At 35.2% G+C, this 7,474-nt stretch overlaps 1 non-coding gene across 1 annotated transcript; it reads left to right on the top strand.

The window, feature by feature from the left end:
* The first annotated feature begins 2,874 nt into the window (after positions 1-2,874).
* On the top strand, positions 2,875-2,979 carry LOC124887515. Its single transcript, XR_007045286.1, has one exon. It is a non-coding gene; the product is annotated as a small nucleolar RNA R71 (small nucleolar RNA).
* The last annotated feature ends 4,495 nt before the right edge of the window (positions 2,980-7,474 follow it).

Here is a 7,474-nt window from a genome sequence, read left to right as displayed (position 1 = left end):
AGGGTCTATCTATCCTAAAATCGATATTACATAGCTGCTAGCATAGTCAAAATTTGCATCCAAAATCATTTTACTAAATTTTTTGCTCAGCGATCATTTGGAATCAACGGAGACTTAAAATTGAAAAAGTGGTTCTAAAAACCAAACGAACTGTCAGGTAACCAAACTATCGGTTCTAGCAAGTTACTAATGACTTAGGATGTCTGTGGAGGAGCTCTATCAGGAAAAATTAGCAAGAACAGAGCTAATGACCTAAAGGGTCATTGCAATTTTACATTAAAGCGCTTAGGAGCTTTTGGATCAAATTAAGGTCCATTCAAAGAAGGGATTAGGTTCATATACGGCTACCACAGAAAAAGCTAAAGGTTTAGTGGGGTTTAACTAGGATTATGCACAAAGGTAGGACAAATATAAGGTATCAATCAAGGCTATCAATAAAATACCTAAATCAATTTCTAAACTCCCATTATTTATTTCGCTTTAAACACACCCCAGGTATGTTCTAGACATCACATGCAACAAGGAATATTCAAGTAGCTCACACGCACATGGAACATACTGAATTCAATAGGATCATTATAGACTCCTAACAAAAAAATATCATGAATTTAAATTTAAGACAAAAAGTACAAGAGTCAAAAACTTGAGCCTATGAGTCTAAAAGTAGAAATTCACTTTATAAACATGCTTTTTCAAATAAAACACTTGCACCATGTAATCAAAAAAAGCACCAACTCAAATATCTTACACAAAAAAAATTTAAATTAAGCAAAAAATTGGGAATTTCCCCACCCCACACTTAAAAATCTACTTTGTCCCTAAGGTAAACTTAAAAGTAAGAGATAGAAATACTCTCTGAGGCCTCTAGGCCTACCTAGTAGCATCATTTAACATATACAGGAGGTCTGTGGGACCCCATCAGTCTTTGCCATGCTTCTTAGCTCATGTTTCTGGTGCTCAGACTTCCCTTAAACCTGTGACTCAACAAAACAAAAACTACGTGAAGTAAAAACTAAAAACTAAAAAATAAAAGATACCTACTTAACTTGGGTTGCCTCTCAAGCAGAACCTGATTTAGTATCGTGGCATAACCCTACTAATGACTTAGTCATTCTCTTTCCTTCTTTTTCTCATGCTTGGTCTCCATATTCTTATTCTTTTTACCCCTCTTGGGTGTGAAGTCTTAATGGTAGCAAATTTTTTAACTTTAGCCTTTTCAGGCCCATCAACTTGCATCATGGCAAGGGGTGAGCTTAGCCCTCTTAATAAGGTAGTCCAAAAAGCTCTTTGGCAGACTAACCACCCTATACTTGTCCCTTTCAATCACAGTGATCATGCATAAATCTTTTGAAATAGACAATGTATTGAGTGATTTGTAAACTTTAAATTCTGCCTCTTTATCCTCCAACCTCATTTTGAGCATGCCTTCTCTAACATCAATTAATGCCCCTCCAATTTCTAAGAATGAACTCTCCAAGATGATTGGTGTCTGTTCATCTTCCTGAAAATTTAAAACAATAAAGTCAACAAAAATAATAAATTTACCAACCTTTATAAGGACAACCTCAATGATTCTATGCGGATAGGTAATGGATCCGTCTGCTAGATATAGATGCATATTGCACGATCTGGGCTCACTTAGCCCTAATTTGTTGAACATATATAGGGGCATCAAATTGATACTCACCCCCAAGTCACTCAAAGCATGCACTACTTCACTATTACCAATCTATATGAGGAGGGTGAACTTTCCTGGGTCTTTAAGGTTCTTGGGAATTTTATATGTCATTACAACACTACACTCTTCAATGAGTGTTATTGCCATCACATCTTGCAATTTCAACTTATTAGCACCCACATCCATCAAGTACTTAGCATACTTTGGCATACTCTGCAAAATATCTAAGGTAAGTTAATATGAAGCTCTCTGGACGTATCAAAGAACTTTTTAAATATTGCATCCTCCTTTGCTTTAATTTGCCTCTGAGGGAAGAAAAGCAGTGACATTTGCTTCTTTTCTTCTGCAGCAACTTTAGTTTTTGAGTACTCATACTTTCTCAATTTTCAGGAACTTTGTCCTTTAACTGTTTAGTCACTACCTCAGCATCTACCTTCTTAGTTACCTTTGGAGGTTCTCTTTGAAGCTCTTTAACACTCCTCAAGGTAATTGCCTTGAATTGTTTTGGATTTTTTGTATCTGCTGGCAACACACCTTGAGGCCTGATATATAATGTTTGTGATAATTGCCCCAACTGCAACTCTAAACTTCTTATGGCTGCTTGCTGATATTTTACCTCAACAGTCAACTGTGTTTGATTAGATAAAATATGCTTCAATATCTCTTCCATGTTGCTAGTTAACTGGTTTCCTTGTTCCTGTTATTGTTAAATTTGATATTGTTGTGAGTTCCATGGCTTCCACTTCATGTTGTAGGCATTACCATTATTTGGCCTTTGAGCATTGCCCACATACATCACCAATTCTGAATTGGAAGCACACATAGCCACTAAGTGACCACTATTATTGCATAGTTCATACCAATATGCCGCTTGTTGGATGAAATTGACAGTGGCTGAAGTTTGTGCTACTCCCAATTTCATGCTACTGAACTGAGTGTTTATCAAATTTTGTAAGGAAGAAACCTGATTTAATAAGGCGGTGAATTGGTCCACCTCCAATACACCTACAATTCTTTTTATGGCACTTCTAGAATTTAAAAGTCATTCAAGATTTCCTTGTTCAATGAGGTTCAATAAAGTGTATAGCTCATCCAATGTCATCCCAATGGCTTGATCACTTGCAACTAAATCTAGAAAAATTTTCGTATTGTGATCAAGAGCCTCTATAAAAGTATGAGCAAGTACCTCGTTGGACAGTTGATAGTGTGGATAGTCCCTAAAAAGAGCCTTGAATCACTCCCAAGCATGATAAAGATTCTCATCTGGCTTCTGTTTGAAGCACACTATCTCATTGCAAAGTCTCACAATCTAATCAGACGGGAAGAACCAAATAAGAAATTTTTTGGCCATGTCATCCCATGAGGTGATTGAATTTGTCGGTTCTACAATCAACTACCTTTTTGCTTCCCCAATTAATGAAAAGGGGAATAGCATCATCCTCACATAGACTGTATTCATGCCCATAGGTATGAATGTATCACTGATTTCCAAAAAAATTCGTAAGTGGACTTGTGGATCCACTGCTAATCAGAAGTTGTACTATATTTTATTTAAGCTCAAAATTGCCTCCAGCTGCCGGCTTCTAAAATAGGGAGGTCAAGTTGGTTGGAAGTGGGATTGCAACTTCTCTAACTGGCATGTGGGTTGCTTGTTCATCATCTATGATGACCGGATTCTCTTGGTATTTTGCGGTTTGACAAATACAGGGGAGAAGGATTGCTTCTCTCCTTTATTAATGAAAGTGTTACTCAGGTTCAGGGATGGGTTGAACCAACTCCCGATCCCTTGCCATCTTATCAACCTAAAAACCTATTTCCTATAATAACAAAACCAAGACCAAGGGTTAAAATACCAAAGAAATCTAAAAGTAAAACTAAAATAAACAGTTGCCAAATTTTAAGTCTTTGGCAACAGTGCCAAAAACTTGACAGCTCCCAAGCACACATCCAAGTGTACGTGGTCTTATCAAGTAGTAAAGTGACCTAGTGAAAGCCAAGTATCGATCCCATAGGGACTTGATTCAATAAAAATTCTATTGTAGTTCACAATTTATATTAACTTAGTGTAAGAGTAACCAAAAGAGAATGGAGATTTTAATTGCAAGTAAAGTCAACAATGCATAAAGTAACGATCTTAAAACAATTAGTAGGAGAAAACCCAGGGTTAAAGCACTCTCGAAAAATAATACTATGTTGTTAAACTTTATTCGTTAACTTGCTTATCTTGGTTGTTGATTCATAGGGTTAATTGCATGATCATGGTCTCATAATCTCTAAGCCTTTACCTAAGTTAAACCTTACAACTACATCGTTGAGCTGGGATGTAATAGTCCACTTAAGTTGTTGAAGCTATCATCCTACATGTGAATCAAGTAAGGCATCTAATTAAATACTTGTCCTAGATACTAATTTGAATTCCTTATTTCATAAAAGAATAAAAACTATACTTGGTTTATTCCCATGATCAATCTTCTTATTCCCTCTCCCGAGTTCACAAGGTTGACAATTGATGTATTCTAAGGGTAGCTAATCCATACAATAGCTAAATCAAGAATAAACAAACAACTAGTAATGATAATAAAAATTAAAAAAACTTAATTCAAAACAATAGTACTCATATTCTTGGCTTTAACCCCATAAAGAGGGTGTTTAGACACGCATAGTCATAATCATAATCACAAGATTGTAATTAATGACTAATAACATGAATGAACTAAATTAAAATAATAAAAACCTAAAAATAAAGTTGTATCAACCCCTTGATCTCCAAAATATGTCCAAATATATGTAAAAATATGACAATTATGTATTTATAGCAATAGAAGTAGCCCAAGTCGTGTAGGAGTTGAATTCTAACAATTTGAGAGCACGGGAATGAAGGGGGCACCGCCCTGGGTTGAGCCCCACTCTAGGTGATGTGGTCCCCTTTGTATATTACTTCTCTAGGTGAGGCTGCATAGCATATTGAGCCCCGCTATGGCTAGGGTACCGCGGGCTAATCACCTTGGTCCTCTGGAAGTTGTTTCTCAAATTTTGGTTAAGTGTTGATGCTCCAATCTTTCATCCCTTAACTTATGGTGTATTTCCCATGGATTTCCAGCCTTTTCAACATCAAAATATAATCATATTAAGATCATAAATCTTCATACATAATCACACACCACAAGTTAGAGACAATCACAACGCAATACCCATGATGACGAATCAAAAATACAAGCTAAGACTAGGCTAATTCGCATTGATCTTTAACTTTATGTTCCTACTCTTAACTTAATTGAATTGAACCTTGCTCATTACCAGAAAGTTATTCAACTAAAAATAACACATTAAAACCATTTTTAATACATTAAACCCACTAGAATCCATCAAGATAGACTAGACAAGCAACTAGCTCAAGCTAGAAAAACTAGTTTTTTCAATTGAACTCTAAATGACTCAATTAAGCACAAACTTGTTTGAAAACACTTTAAAACATTTAAAACACATCCTTGAACACTTATAAGTACATTTATATCATTATCAAACTATATATCACACGAATCATCCTCAAAACAAGGCTAAGGCTAAAGAGACTAGAATAGTGACACTAGAATGGATAAATACACCCAATATCAGACCTAGTCCCTTACAATGTGGTGCAACCTCCAGGGCTTCAATAATTGGTATTAGAGCCAAAAAACACTAGAAGTTTCACACCTAGGGTGATTTGATTAGCATGGTTTCTCCACCTAACCTGGAACAAGGGTAATCTACCACTAGACCACCTAGATTTTATGGGTGGTCAAAAATTTAGATGTTTGACTTCATTATGGATAAGGACAATGAACTTATGGATATGATTCTTGATGGTATCCATGTTCCAATTAAATAAGTTAAAGAAGGAGAAATAACCAGAATGGTAGTAAAATATAGGAGAGAGTATGATGATGAAGATAGAAAGAAAATTGAAATGAATTACAAGGCCAAGAAATTGCAAGTTTGTGGTATAGGGCCTAATGAATACAATAGGATTTCTGCATATGAAAATGCTAAGGAAATCTGGGACTGCTTGAAAATATCTCATAAGAGAATTACAAATGTGAAGGATTCCAAAGTTGACATGCTTACTACCTTGTATGAAACCTTCACTATGAAAGAAGGAGAGACGCTACAGGAAATGCATATAAGATTCACCTTCATCATAAATAAGCTACGCTGCTTAGGAGAAGTGATTCCATTATCTAAACAAGTGAGGAAAATTCTTGGGGCTCTTCCAAAATCCTTGGAAAGTAAAGTACATGATATTACTGAGGCAAGGAACCTGAAAAATCACACTATGGATGAGCTTATTGAAAATTTAAAGACTTATGAACTCAAAAAGCAGCAAGAACAAGCGAAGAAAGAAGGAAAAAAACAAAAATCTCTGGTATTGAGGGTACTAAAACTAGACTCTAATGAATAAAACACCGATGTTGCTTATTTGGAAAAAATAATTGTGAGAGCTATGAAGAAAAGTGGATAGTTTCAAAGAAATAGAAGTAGCAGCAAAAAGGGAGGCACTGTGGAGGTTTGTCACAAATGTAAAAGTCCTGAGCATTTCATTAATGATTTTGCAATGCATAAATTTTACTATTAGGATATCTCATAACTGGAGGTGACAAAGGAAAAAACAAGGACCAGGTACCTATAAAATTAAACAAAAAAGCTATAATTAATTATGTAGTAAGGCAACTCTAGAAATATGGGGAGATTTCTCTAGTGAATCTGAGGAAGATGGGAAGCATAGAGATGTCTTTATGCTAGCAAAAGAGGATGAGAAAGTGACCTTTGATTCTTTGTTTGATTTTATGTAAATACTAAAGATGAAGAAGAAAATGAGGTAACACTTTCTGACCTTAAAGAGAACTTGGAAAACTATTCTTCTAGAAAGATAAAACAAAGCTTGCAAATATGTTGATTGATTCTATGTGTGAAATGACTGAGAAAAAATTGCTCTAGAAGAAAAAGTGGAAAGTCAAGAGCTTGATTTAATTTCTTTAACTCTCTAAATATCTGAAATTAAGGAGCTGGTTACTAAGTTAAAATATGAAAATCTAAATTTAGTAAGTCAACTAAAGAAAAGAGCGGTGCTTGTGATAAAGAGAAGAATAATGCTATAGAAGAAAAAATAGAATATTGGGAGCTTGAGTTGATAGATTTACTCTCCAAAGATCTAAAACTGAGGAACAAGCTGCTAAGTTAAAATCTGAAAATCTAAGCTTGGTGAGTCAACTTGAGAAAGTAGATGATTCAAATAATAAAGAGAAGAAAGAAGGTTCAAAGTTTCAGATTTAACTTGACGAGAAACTAAAGGATTCTCAAAATCATCACATGATTAGACTCCAGAAGAATGAGTAGTTAGAGAGGACCTAGGCCGTCTAAGAAAACATCCTCTCAAATCCTTTCTAACTGGACTAGTCAACGAGTTAATAATGGTAAAGGTCTTGGGTATCAGTACAAAAATCAATCACCTAGGTCTTATGGAAAGGCTTATCATGATGATAAGAACAAGGTACACAAGCCTTTATAATCAGTGTGGAAGAAATGGACAAATGAAGGAAGACCGCCAAAGATGGCTTAAAGTAAAAATAATCAATGTTAAACATATCCAGCAAAAGAGCACCTATCCTAAAGGTTTAAGACCTTTTACAAATGTGAAAAATACCACATTACCTAGATGTGTAAAGAAGGATTTAATCACACTTTGTCCTCCTACTGGGAACTCAAACTCAAATGGGTTCCCAAATCTAACAAATGATTTTTTTTGTAGGAGAGAGA

The sequence above is a fragment of the Capsicum annuum genome, chromosome 9, assembly GCF_002878395.1.
Source record: "Capsicum annuum cultivar UCD-10X-F1 chromosome 9, UCD10Xv1.1, whole genome shotgun sequence".
In the NCBI taxonomy this organism is placed as follows: Eukaryota; Viridiplantae; Streptophyta; class Magnoliopsida; order Solanales; family Solanaceae; genus Capsicum; species Capsicum annuum.
Note: the sequence above shows the minus strand (reverse complement) of the source record. Positions and strands in the feature narration are given on the sequence as shown.